The sequence below is a fragment of the Zea mays genome, chromosome 2 (genome assembly GCF_902167145.1).
Source record: "Zea mays cultivar B73 chromosome 2, Zm-B73-REFERENCE-NAM-5.0, whole genome shotgun sequence".
Classification (NCBI taxonomy): Eukaryota; Viridiplantae; Streptophyta; class Magnoliopsida; order Poales; family Poaceae; genus Zea; species Zea mays.
This window is the reverse complement of record NC_050097.1, coordinates 227,588,844-227,603,380: the sequence shown is the minus strand read 5'-3', so window position 1 is coordinate 227,603,380 and position 14,537 is coordinate 227,588,844.

The window sequence follows — 14,537 nt, the reverse complement described above, 5'->3', positions numbered from 1 at the left end:
CGTGCTCATTCCCGAGCAAGGAGCTGTCCACGAGGAAGACCAGGAGCCAGCTCCCGAGCCTGCCACAGAGGATCTCCCCACAACCCCAGCATTTGAAGGCAAGCCCCTATTTTATGCATAACCAATTTATATATGCTACTTTACTACACTTAATGTTTGTAGGCTTGTAATGTGCACTTAAGTGTAGGAGTTGCTTGAAACCCTTAGTTGCATGAACTCAAAATTCCTTTTTGAGATGGATACTAGTATGATAGGTCGAGTAGCTGCTTTGCTGATTAGGATCTCGGTAGAAGTCAAGTGATTTTTCTAGCACTCGCGCGAGGTCAGGAATTGATTGTATTTATCTTGATAACAGGATCTATGATGGTCTATGGACTTGGATCCAGGGTGGATGCCTTGTCCATGGGACAGAAATAGAATTAAGGATTAATGTGTGGATACCTGAGTCAAGCGTTTGAAAGTACTAAACACATGTCGGGAAATATGGTAACAGGTAAACCTAGTACCTGAGTGAAGCCGGGCGTGGACTTTCCTCCTCACTTGTCCTGAGACTGGGTCTCCCATGCTAGCTATGGTGGGTACAAGTCCGGTCACTGCACGTCGGCAACCGGGGTCAGTGGAGCATTGTATGCCTAGGCGGTGAGCCCTGGCCGCGAACGGGGAATCAATGGGGATGATTGACGTGTGTGGGGACGGAGTGCCCTTACATGTCGTGTGCTTAGGTTTACCTTGCAAGGTTTAAAAACTCGATTCAAATCATTTGCTTCTCGCAGCTAATGAGACTGCTTGACCTCTTGTACTACATCAAGTAAGAAGCGAAATGAGGTTTTACTTGAGATAACATGTTGATTGTACTAAATGATTGATACCATGAATGCTTAGAAAGGAGCAAACCTAGCTAAATTAATTATGCTAGAACTAGAAAAGCTAAAAAACGATTTTAGACTCAGCTAGTGCTTTTGGCAAACCAAACCCCTCAGACAAACAGCTGCATGGTCTAGAGGTAGAGGAGTAGACTCCTCACACCGGGTAAGTCTAGCTGGGTATTAGTATACTCAGCCTTGCTTGTGGCACAATTTTTTGCAGGTACGCTACAAGACATGGTTGCTGGTGTGACTTGGCCTTCCATCCTGCCACCGGGTTGGACGGTCGAGTGGGATGCTGCTCCAGCAGGAGAGGAGCAGGAGGAGTAGTGGGCTAGGCCTTACCCTACTCCTCAGCATTCGACATTATCCACTATCCGCTGCACTTTAACTTATGAACTTGTTTCAGTTTACTTAACAACTCTGATTTATGTAATAACCCCAGTACTTTAATTTGTGGTTTCCTGCTTTATTGTATTCTCTCTGTGACTCACCTTCGAGTGAGCTAGTGGTATTTGATCCCGGGGAAGTGGCTTTATCAGACTAGATCTGAGGGACTGATGGGCTATTCCCATTTAAGTGTGTCGCTGCCCCTAGGGCGTGACTTGGGCACTTAAGCTGGAATAATTCGGACGGTTCCACCACAGATGGTATCGGAGCAAATATCACCACAGAGAAATCAATAAATCGTGAATACCAACTTTTCAAAAATAAAACTTGCTTAGAAACTAGCATTGGAATCGTCAGGACTAGAACGCTAGGCTTAGGACAAAAGGCCTTAGAAATAGTGGGAAAAACAGGTGGCTAATTAAGTAGGCCATATGGGCCAATTTTAGAATTTCCAAGATGCCCTAAAAGCACCCTTCTGATCGGTGAGGAGATGTTCTTTTCAGCTTGCATGCATTATAAAACATGAAAGGATTAGAAATTAAAGGAAAGATGCATCTAAGTACGAATATAGCAAATAGGGGCAGTAATAAGTAACATAAGGAGTAAAATCAAATCTAACCCACCTCCTTTTAACAACCCGGGCACATGTTTTTCCTTTCCACTACCGTAACCTTTACATCTGATCCTCTTCCACAGATGCCTTCACCCACCCCCGCCAATGGAGGAGACACTCGTTTCAGTTCCGACTTCCTTTCCCACGAGGGTTTCCCTTCCATCTTGTGGGAGGTGCTCAACTCCGCCGGTTACCCTACGCCCCCTTTGTACATGGTGCAGTTGTACGAGGAGCATCGAGTGCCATGTTGCCGAGTCTGGCTGACTCTGTAGGCTCACCCCCTTTAGCCGGGTTGGCGTTCCCTTGACTCCGAGACTATTGGATTTAGGTCGGACGACAACAACGAGGCGACAGCTATGAAGACTCTAACGACTTTTTGCGGCTACCATCCCTTGGAGATGGTAATGCACCCACTAGGACTCTTCCCCATTGAGAAGAGGGATGACCCCATGTGGTGCAACCGTGTGAGCCACGTGAAGGATGTGTGGGCCATGCATCCCGACCAAGTTGCGAGGATCACTGTTCAGTGCATGAGCGCACTGTACCGCCTTCAGGCTCTGCAAAGAGACACCATGGCACACCTCACTAACCTCGCTCAGACCACTAAGCTCACCCTCGACAGCCGAGAGGACTTCGTGGTTGACTTGTCTTCAGAGTTGGTGGAGAAGGACCTACAGGTGGAACAGTTGAGCCAGCGCATTGCCACCCTGGAGCAGCAAGTGGAGATCCGGGACAACACCATTGATGTCCTAGAGAACCAGCTCCGCCATGTGCAGGAGGAGCTTGAGGAAGCTAACAACCACCTGGACATGCACCACCTGGATATGGAGGCAAACGAGGCCGAAAGAGAGGGAGAGGAGGCTCCCGAGGAGTTAAGACCAACCCCTTTTACCAATGCGACTCCCTCCGAGATGCCCCCGTCGCCTATATCCAGTGTCGCTTCTACTACTCAGGGTTGATGGGTTAGCTTGACGTATTAGGAGGATAGAAACCCACACGAGCTTAGTTGGCATCAGATTTTGGACTAGGCTTATGGGTACCTTCCCCTAAATTGTTGTAACCTAAGAGAACTTTTGCGAGTAATGAAGTGAATGTAATCATGTTATACTTGTCCAAATTGATGGTATGTTATGACATTTCTTTCCGTATGATATGAAAGAGTAGTGTTCGGAATTGTGAATTGGGATAACAATGGCAACAATCTCTGTTTTCAGATGGCAGCTAGGCAGCGTCGCGGGCAGAACGAGCAAGTTCCCCCGCCACCTCCTCCAGCTCCCACGGTGCAGGAGCTGATGGCTCAGCAGAAATAAATTCTGTGACAGCTTTTGCAGCGCCAGCCCCACCCTCAGCAGTATGCTGGAGGCCAGCCACAGCGACCTCCGGCCGCGGCAACCTATCAGGAGTTCTTGAGCACGCAGCTGTCCCTATTCACCAAGGCAGAGGATCTGCTTGACGCTGATGTGTGGCTACAAGTCGTGGAGTCCAAGTTTCCCCACCTCACGGGAGCTTGCCCTGATGACACCAAGACCCGCTTCGCCGCACAGCAGCTTTGCGGACCTGCTCGGACATGGTGGGACCATTTCCACGCCATGCTACCTATTGATCATAAAGTGTCATGGGAGGAGTTCAAGACTGCTTTCAGGGGACACCACATTGCAGCCAGGATTCTGGATCGCAAGCTGAATGAGTTTCTGGAATTGACTCAGGGAACCCGCACTGTGCTGCAGTATGCCCAGGCCTTCAATGACCCGTGCCAGTATGCGGGTTATCACACAGATTCTGATGAGAAGAGGGACCGTTTCCACAGAGGTCTCAACACCAAGTTGCGTGAGCGTCTCAACACTGTTCGGGTTGATAGTTTCAATGAGTTGGTCAACCTGGCCATATCACAGGAAGACTGTATTATAGCTCACCGGGCAGAGAAGAAGAGGAAGGCACCAATGTCAGGACCCTCCGCTCCACCCCAGAGGTTCAGGATTGTCTCCAACAATCAGAGCAGAGGATTTCAGCAGCAGGCAGGAAGATGGGTGATCAGGCCACCTCAGCAGCAGCAAATACCCAATCGCTTTCTAGCTCCCGCCCCAAGGAACAATCAACCCCAGCAGCAGTTCCACCAGGGAAATGGAAACAAGTGCTTCACTTGTGGCAATGTGGGTCATTATGCCAAGAATTGCCCAAGGAATCAGCAGAGGCAGATGCTAGCACCAAATCAAGACAGAGGAAGGAAGCAGAAGGTACAAGTCAGGCAAGGGAAGCTCAATTTCAGTACTCTAGAAGAGCTACCTGAAGGAGCACCCGTCATGACTGGTATCTTTTTAGTTTTTAATCAACCTGTATTAATTCTGTTTGATTCTGGTGCATCACATAGCTTCATTAGCCAGAAGTTCAGCGTTAAATGCCAACTGCCTTTCTATCATACAAAATGGGTCTTTCATGATAGCAACACCTAGGGGCAAAATTGCAACAAACCAATTAAATCGAAATGTGCCTATCTCACTGGGAAGTAAAATCTTCAAAACCACACTCCTGGTTTTGGGATTAGAGGGTATGGACATCATTCTCGGAGCTGACTGGATGACTCAACACCGGGTGGTGTTGGATGTAACTGCCAGAGCTCTGGAAATCCGTTCTCCTACCTTCGGAGGCCTTACATTGTATCTGCCCAGCCAAGAACCCACTCGATCGTGTGCTTTTGCTATGATAGAGTTACCCTTGAAGAAAATTCCAGTGGTCTGTGAGTATGCATATGTTTTTCTGATGAGTTGCCAGGAATGCCACTAGACTGGAAAATTGAATTCGCCATCGAGTTACAACCGGGAATTGAAGAAACAACTACAAGAGTTGTTAGACAAGGGTTTCATCCACCCAAGTACTTCACCTTAGGGATGTCCAGCCTTGTTTGTGAAGAAGAAAGATGAAAGCTTGAGGCTATGTATAGATTACCGCCCACTCAATGCGGTGACTATCAAAAACAAGTATCCTTTACCTCGTATTGATGTTCTTTTCGATCAATTGGTCGAAGCCAAAGTGTTTTCCAAGATAGACCTTTGCTCCGACTATCATCAGATCAAGATACGAGCAAGTGATATGTAGCATCCCAAAAATTCAAATCTTGAAATTTTCTCAAACTCGCTCTAAATTCAAAATGAATTTCAAATTTCGTTTCAAAATGTTTGTTTGCGAGTTGATATCAACAAATAAAATATAGTGGTCTATATTCTCTCCAAAATCCTCCTCAAAATATCCTACAAATATTTCCCCAGTGATCCCCTTCAAGTTCTTTCCAGAAATATTGCCCAAATATTCCACATATATTTCTCCAAATATTTTCCTCCTCAGAAATACCTTTAGAATCATTTTTAAAGTCCCCACAAATATTTTCTTCATAACTTTCCTCATGCTCATACGTATACGTATGCCTCCAGTGTCATACGGTGAGCTTACAAGCTAATCTCACTTATACAAGACAAATCCATGCTTATCTCCCACTAATCCTCGCATCCTCCCACTAATCCTCTCATCCTCCCCCCTAATCCCCCCACCGAGCCTATAAATAGAGGGGCAAGGGCCTCCTCTCAAGCCACCCCAAGCCATTTCATGACAACTCTCCTCTCCCCCCACACGCCCACTCCATCTCCCACACAAGCACACACTAGCACAAGGATCGTTCGTCCACCTGTTCTTAGTTTGTTCGTTCGTTTGTCCGATCGTTCGATCGTTCGTTCGATCGTTCATGGTTCGTTCGTCCGTTCATCCGATCGTTCGATCGTTCGTCCGTTCGTTCGTCCAAATAATCTTTGTTCAACCGTTATGCTGCTGAAATTCTGATCGTTCGTTCATTCGATCATTTGATCGTTCATCGTTCGTTCATAGTTCCTATTCATCGTTCATTGTTCGTTCATAGTCCCTATTCATCATTCGTCTGTTCGTTCGTCCAAATAATCTTTGTCCAGCCGTTATGCTGCCGAAATTCCGATCGTTCGTTTGTCTGATTATTCGATCATTCGTCCGTTCGTTCATAATTCCTATTCATCGTTCATCGTTCGTTCATAATCACTATTCATCGTTCATCGTTCGTTCATACGAACTATCCACCATCACTATTCACCATTACTATTCATTGTTACTATGCGCCGTTACTATTCATCGTTGCTATTTGTCGTTACTATTTATCGTTACTATTCATCGATCATATGATCACCCCAAATTTCAACTACTCATCCATCATGCTGTCCAGTTCACCTAAGACCAGCCAGACCAATATTCCAGTCATACGAACTCCGGTGACTGTGATTTTCCTTCCAGTAAAGAACTTTCCATCTGGTCACCCATCCCAGATTTCTCCAAGTTGAGCACGCGTAACTTTGAGATTCCTTCGAACCAGGCTTCCAAACTCAGATTCCAATATATCTTGTTTCTAAATTCTTATCAGATTATTCCCTATCCAACCATGTCATCCCTTAAGCATGGCTCATATTCCAGAAAACTCCCAAAATACTCTCGTCCCATATTCTGCCTATAATTTCCCTGTTCAGACTAAGTCAGACGATTCATTCGTCACTATTCTCACCAACAGTGAACTCTACTGTACTACACTACATACGCCTAGCTATAAATACACCCAGCTATCCTCTCCCTCTCCACACACTCAACACCCTCAGCCAAGGCAAACACCCCACCCACTTAGTTACTCCGCTCTGCCGGCTACGCGCATAGTGTCGCTTCGCCTCCAATCCAGCCTCCTGGTAAGCACTTCCACTCCACCACCAGTAATATCACAACACCACATGACACAGATTCTGCTCAAGACTCTACCCATCCATATATCGTCATTCTGACCACTATACTAAATATTTGTTGATATACTTGCTGGTTTGTATGTTTGCTTGTTCATGTTGCATAGTTATCGGAGCATTCGTGTCATCTCATGAAGGCCAGATCTGCAAGTCTACACCAGGCGTTGGAGCCAGAAGCCAGTTCCGCGAGCTCTCACCCCTTCATCGGTTAAGCAACTGCAAGCTCACTGGATCCCTTTGATGCATAAATTACCTATGCTTTTTCAACCACAACCCTCAGCCTGTTATTTTATGCATGATATGATTTTGCTAAGACACAAGTTATTATAGCCACCTAGCCTTAGAACTTGCCACAATCAATCTTTATACTCCTTAACATATTTGTTACAAATGATTTGAGAAAAGGTGTGAGTTTTCAAAAGACAATGTTTTCAAAAAAGTGTATGATGAAGGGTATTCACCCTTATCACCTTTGAGCGGGATGATCAGGGACTCCCTGGTTTAGGGGAGGGCCTAAGATGATGGCTCATCTGGTTTAGGTGTGAGCATGAAGGATTGTCCCTCTCGCCTAAGGACCGATTTGTCATCACTCCTTACCTATACTCTTATCAAGTACAACCACTCGAGACTGTATGGGCGGTCGCTCAATCTGAACTTGCACGATCCGAACCCTAGGGTTATGATGGCTGGGGAGCACCGGGAGGATAAGGAGGGGGAATGTTTTTTCCGGTTTGGGCATGGTGGTGGCCTGACTCCTTCCGATATAATCGTTAAGGTAAGGACGTGCAAGGAAAGAGAGAGATTCGGCATTCGGATCTCACGGTGGTGAGATTGCAGAAACCGGACTAGTGGGTAAAGTGTACACCTCTGCGTAGAGTTTGAAAACCTATTTGAATAGTCCGTGTCCATGGATATGGATGAGTCATGGCATGGATTTGACAATTAGTGTTTTGTTTTCCAAAAATGATTTTGAAAAGTGGTTTTAAAAGGTTCGGCGGTTGAGCCGTGAGCTATGGTGGACGGGAAGTCCAGTAGCTGTTTTTGAAAAATGAAAACCAGTGGGAAACCACTGAGATACCTGGATGGTTTCATCCAGGGGATTTTGCTCTATATTGAAAAACTTCCTACTCCTTAGGGAGAGGATGCACTTTGAAAAATATAAAATGTTTTACAAAATAACCCTGCATCAAATATTGCTATTTCTGCAAAATATCCTAAGCTCCACATATTCCATGCATTATATCTAATTTCCCCATTCCGCAGGTGAAAGTGGGCTGCTGAGTACGTAAGTACTCACCCTTGATTATTTGTTGTTTTTCACAGAAGGAGATCGCTGATCGGGTAAGAGTTACGCCTGTTCCCAACCTTTGCTGTGGCTATTGGACCGCTGATTTGCTTCGTTGCGTATATTGGGCTGCTTCAGCCCCACTCTGATGATATGTCCTGAGTTGTGGACCAACTCTTAAAGTCGATCACCACCTTTATAGGTTTGTCTCGTTTAAGCAGATCTAGAATCATCTGATGTAAAAATGTGTTTACTAGCCTCTTGGGACTAGTAATTGTATCACATTTGAGTCCCAGAGGATTGGGGTGCTTCAGGTGGTATCAGAGTTGTTAGGTTGGCCGCAGGACGTAACCCTTAGCCTTGATCCAAAAGTTTGAGTCAAAACTATTTTCTTTAAAAAAATCTTGCTCTCATCCCTCCATTTTAAAAATGTTTCCCCCTTTCCTTCTCTCAGAAGTCAGATGGAGGTCCGCTGCCAAACCAGCTTTTGCCACAATGAAGATGTTTTCTCCAAGTTGCTGAGAGCATGCACAGTTCACCTCAGAATCAGAAGCCAGCCAGAGTATGATGGTCGTGAATTCATCGAGCATGGCACAAAGAAGTGTGTGGTGACTGTATACATTGGATCCAGTCCGAACCATGTGGAATGGAGCGTCACTGCTGCGGGGCACAGATTCAAAGACACCTGCCAAGTCGTCGCTCGCAAGACATTGAGGGCCCTGTGTCAAATCTATGAAGAAGAAGTGGTCAACACTTCGCTCAGGTTCTTTCCGCCCTTTCAGAGAGACCGTCCAGTTTGGATGGCCAAGATGCGTGCATTGGAAGGGCAGCTACTGCTTGAGGACGACCCCACAGTCATGTACCTCACTGCCTACCTGCTCACCCTGGATGCACAATATGATTTCTTGGCTCGGCACCACCGTCAGATGATTGCCCAAGTAGAAGATGCAGAGAAGCGCAACCGTAAGCTCCATGTGGATATCACCACAGCTCAAGCCCGTGTAGCTGCCTTGGAAAGTCGTGAAGTCATTGCTGTTGAAGCCCTGAAGCAAGCCAAGGATGAGCACGTCCAGAAGTTGATGGAGGCCTACTTGGTAACCTGTAACCAACGTAGAGCCATGCGGATCCAAGAGCTCGCTTCATCCAACCCTGTTCAACCCATGAGAGTTGAAGATCCCCAGATTCTTGAAGGTCACCCGATCTCTATCGGAGGAGAGAAGAAGACTTGGGAACTCCCGGAAGGAGCCATAGTCTTGGAAGGAATGCCAGTTTCCCCTCAGGCTATGGATAAGCAAGAGCACCCCAAATCCTCCCAAGATCCCCTACCAAAGTTGTTTGAGCCCCTCACCATGAAGAAGATTCCAGCACCCTCCCTTGAGATCAAAGAAGAAGCTACAAGCACCCCGCCAGCACCGCCGCCCTCTGAGGAGCTACAAGAGCCAGTCCCGCTTGAAGAAGAGTTCGACCCCATCCTGCCATCTCAGTCACCGCCAGAAGAAGTCATCAACATCAGCTCCCTATTAACCCATCCAGGAGATATCTCAGATTGAAGTTGTGTGCCAACCTTGCCAGAAGAGAAGCTGCCTGTTCTGAAGCTAGTTATGCCTAGTCCTCTGCATGCATTGGGTAGTGAAGTTTTTCTTCACTTTGGTCAGAGCCCTGCATGTATGAGAGGTAATCGTGTAGCCCCGTACATTGAAAAACTCTAATTGTGTGGCCCCCTAGGGAATTTCAAAATGAATTTCGCTTGATGTTTCCTCCCCCTTTGAGTGTGTTGGGGACTTGTTCTCAAATGCTATGAGTTAAGAACAAGGCAACACAAGATGTTAATGATTAAAGCCCTTCGTCCTCCGAAGCATTATCTCCCTTAGGATATAATGATCTTCAGACGAAGGTCATGAAGGACGTACCTTTATCATCGCAGTATATGTTAATGAAAGAAGAAGCATATGAAACATGAGAGACAACATGAATAACTATACATCATCTTTAATATATCTTTATTATATCATCATAAATGAATATGAACAATATTGAATTACATTTGTACCTTCGGCTTGACAGAAGGCAAAAGTCCAAGCGTGACGCACGAATGAATACAAGTCAGCGTGAACAGTACGGGGGTACTGTTCATCTATTTATAGGCACAGGGTGTAGCCTGTGTAAAATTACATTCATGCCCTTTATGTTTACTATTGACTTAAGGACAATTCAACGAGGACTAGATAGCCTTTTCCCCTTTAAGTCGATTCCTTTTTCTGCCGCTGAGCCGAAGCTCCCTTGCGCGTAGCTTCGGAGCTGCATCAACCTTCGTCTCGACCATGCTTTTCATATTGTGTACAGTTTTATTCCGAGTTCAAAGGTTCCTGTACATATATTACACTTGGAAAACATTGTTCAATCATGTTTTTGAGGACCTTTGGGAGACGAAGGCCCCCAACAGTAGCCCCTCGCAGTATTAATTTGTTATAACAACGAATTCAGACTGTGACATGAATGAAGGCCTTAAGCCGAAAGTTCGAAAAAACACCTTCCCTTTGCTAGAATAGCAATAGTCAATGACAGATGGGGTCCACCAAGTTGCAAAGCACTGGGCGTGTAAATATGAACTCACACCGACAACATTTGATACGCCATTTCTAGCATTCACATTATTTTCTCAAACTTTTTAGCTCTTGCTCACTAGCTCTCGCCTGATTTTCAAGCTTTTCGAGCTTCGGTTTAAAGACGTGTTTTCACCATGTCTGGGGAAAAATGACTGAAGAAAAGAAGATGACTGTGGAGACGAAGTTGACTGAGGAGACAAAGTTGTTTGAAGAAAAGAAAGCTGTGGATCCTTTTATCGCCGGGTTTATTGTGTCTATGTCAAAAACAAACACAGAGAAGATTACTAAAGAGATACTACAATGTTTGTCTGAAGATACTGATGGCAGTGATAGTTATGATGTGGAAAGTGGAGACGAAGATTCTGAAGATCGGCCCTGGCGGCCAAGCCATACTGTCTTTGGAAAATCGACTATTAAACATAGTCATCTTGACAACATGAGAGGAAGGTACTTTCGTGACATGTCTATCGTGAGAGTTGGCGGAGACAACATCGTCCCTGCCCCTAAGGAAAATGAAGTTGTTATCTACCGAAGCTTTTTTAAGGCTGGTCTTCGGTTCCCTTTGAGCAAGTTTGTGGTTGAAGTGCTGAAGATATACTAGATCTTCCTTCATCAGATCACCCTCGAAGCTATAATGAGGATGGGGATTTTTGTCTGGGCTGTAAGGAGTCAGGGGCTAGAGCCAAACACGAAGTGCTTCTATAGTATGCATGAGCTTTTATATGAGACGAAAGCTACTGGCAAAGAACAGTACCACAACAACTTCGGTTGTTATGGATTTATTGCTCGCTCCAACGCAAGCCACCCAGTGCCAACATTCCGGAAGAGATGGCCCGGAGCCTGTATGGAGGAGTGGTTTTATGTTAAAAATAATTTAAAGGCAAGGGAATATATCAAAGAAATCATCCAGCGCCCCATCTGGTCTCGCTTCAGCCTTCGAAGGCCGAAGGTGGAAATTGATGACGTTGTTGAAGCATGTTAGAGGGCTTTTAGCACTGTTTGTGCCTTCATTGGCACAAGGGATTTGATTCAAGAGCATATATCCTTCAGGGTATGGCCACTTGTGGAAAGCTGGGATATGCCGAAGGAAACCACCATCGAGTCTAGTGATGGTGGTCTGGTCCGACTGAAGTATGCCTTCAGATTTAGGGAGAAGTTTGATGAGCCAAACGACGATTGGCTGAAGTGTATTGAAGCTACCAGTGATGAGCTACTTGGAGCTTACTCCAAGACTGAAGATAATGCTTTGTCTGTAGCCTTCGGAGGCCAGGGGAAGAAAAGACTGAATAGGGTCTTGATGCGATTGGCTTCATATACCCCGATTATCGCTTCCCGCTGCGAGGGCAAGGAAAAATAGGAAGGCTACCGCTTCGGCCACCACAGCTGCGCCGAAGAGCAAAATGTGAAGGTTCTGACCCACCGGCCGTGTTATATTGAACCGGCCGTGGTGCCTGAATTTGTCGAAGGAGCCTCTTCAACTGTTGAAGCAAGACAAGCTGCTTCAATTACACCAAGCGTTGAAGAACCAACTGTAATGCCGAAGACGCCTACAGTCGAGCCAGTCGAAGCTAAGGTTCATAAGGCTGAAGAGCCAAAGGTTGAAGAAATAATGAAAATGCCAAAAATTCTGAGCCCTCCAACAGAGGCAAAATTGCCTAAGGTGCAAAAGGCTTCTGCCGCGACTCCCAAGAGGAGGAGGATGGCCAACGTGCTGGATGCTATGTTGGAGACTACAAAGGCCTTGAGCCCTGCTCCTACAAAGAAAATTGCTGAAGCTGCCAAAGCACAAGCCGAAGCCGAAACTAGGCAAGCAGAAGCCGAAGCTACGAAAGCTCAGGCTGAAGCCGAAGCTGGGTGTTGGGGGCCTTCGTCCTTCGAAGGTCCTCAAAAACGTAATTTAACAATGTCTTCCAAGTATGGCATATGGACAGGTACCTTCGGACTCAGGTTATAAGCATACATGATGAGAAAGCATGATCGTGACGAAGGTTGCTGTTGCTCCGAAGCTACGCGCAAGGGAGCTTCGGCTCAATGGCGGAAAAAGGAACCGACTTAAAGGGGTAAAGGCTATCTAGTCCTCATAGATTTGTCTATACGTCAATAGTAAATATAAAGGGCATGAATGTAATTTCTCACAGGCTGTGTACTGTGCCTATAAATAGATGAACAATATCCCTGTACTGTTCACGCTGACTTGTACTCGCTTTTGCGTCACGCTTATACTTTTGCCTTCTATCAAGCCAAAGGTACATTTGTAATTCAGTATTATTTCTGTCTCTCTAGGATAATATAATGAGAATGAGTTAATAATGTTATGTGATCGTTTATCTTGTCTCTTATATTTCATATGCTTCTTCTTTTATTAACATATATCACGTTTATGAAGGTATGTCCTCCATAACCTTCGTCTGAAGATCATTATATCCTAAGGGAAATAATGCTTCGAAGAATGAAGGACATTAACATTTAACAATTCGTGTTGCCTTGTTCTTAACTCATAGCCTTTGAGAACAAGTCCCCAACATTGGCGCCCACCTCCGGTGAACCCTTTTCGACCACCTTCGGCAAACACTGACCTTCGTCATGCCGCCGAAGAAAGCTTCAGCGACAGGGGCTGCTGCACTGCAGCCACTGGACCCAAATCAGGAAACTCTTTCTCTCCGAGAAGCTAGGAGCCAGAAGAGGAAGGCCACCAGTCCAACACTCCAGGGGGAGTAGTTGGACCAAGAGATCAGGGACATGGAGATCATTCATCAGCAAGTACAAAGAAAGAAGGAGAAGATGGCGCGACTGGCTGATCTTCAAAGGAAGATCGACGAAGCTACTGAAGAAGTGCGTCATCTTGCTCAAGATGAACAAGATCGAAGGCCCCAACACAGGGAGCTTCGTCAAGAAGGCTTATTCAACGAGGATGGATGGTATGATGATTTTAATCATGATGCCTTTACTTTTGATGATGCTTCTCCCTTGGCAGCAGAACTGCAGGCTACCCCATGGCCCCCATCGTACAAGCCACCTCAGCTTCCCATGTATGATGGGCACTCAGATCCAAAGCAGTTTTTGATGAGCTACAAAGCAACTATATCTTCGTATGGAGGCAATACCGCAGTCATGGCGAAGTCCTTCGTCATGGCAGTCCGGAATGTAGCCCAAACACAATATTCTTCTCTTCGGCCAGGGACTATCACGTCGTGGTAGAAGCTTAAGGACATGCTGGTTACCAGTTTCCAAGGCTTTCAAATGAAGCTGGTCACAGCTCAGGCCCTATTCCAATGTACGCAAGACCACGAAGAATACCTTCAGGAATATGTACGATGGTTCTTGCGATTGAGGGCACAAGCGCCCACAGTGCCCAATGAAATTGTCATATAGGCCATGATTAAAGGCCTTCGGCCAGGACCTATGGCTCAGTACTTCACCAGGAAGCCCCCACAAACTCTGGAGAAGCTGCTTCAGAAGATGGATGAGTACATCCGGGCTGACAACGATTTTCACCAAAGAAGGGAGGAAGCTTACAGATTCTCGGAAATGACCAGGGGCTTCGGAGGAAGAATCCACCCGAGGCATGTCAGGTCAATCCATAACTCCACTCAGAGTGACGACAAAGTAAGTCAGTCTCAGAGGTCACAATACACCTCACAATCTTCGGGGCAACAACAAAACTCTTTCAGGTCACCAGCTCCAAGGGGTAGAGGCGCCAGGGGCTTTGGAGGAAGATTTGGGGATCAGCCTAGAAAGATCTACTGCTTATTCTATGGTGAGGACAAGGGCCATACTACAAGAATGTGCCACGTCACCATTCAGAAACAAAAGGAGATAGTAGAAGTCGAAGCTCGGCAGAATCAGCCTAAGCAAGTCTTGCACACTGCTTCGTGTCACTCTCCTTACATACCATAGTATGTGGGCAATCATCCTGCAGCTTATGTTGCTTCGACTAGCCATTCACAGGTTTCCTGGCCACAACTCCCACCCCCACCACCACTA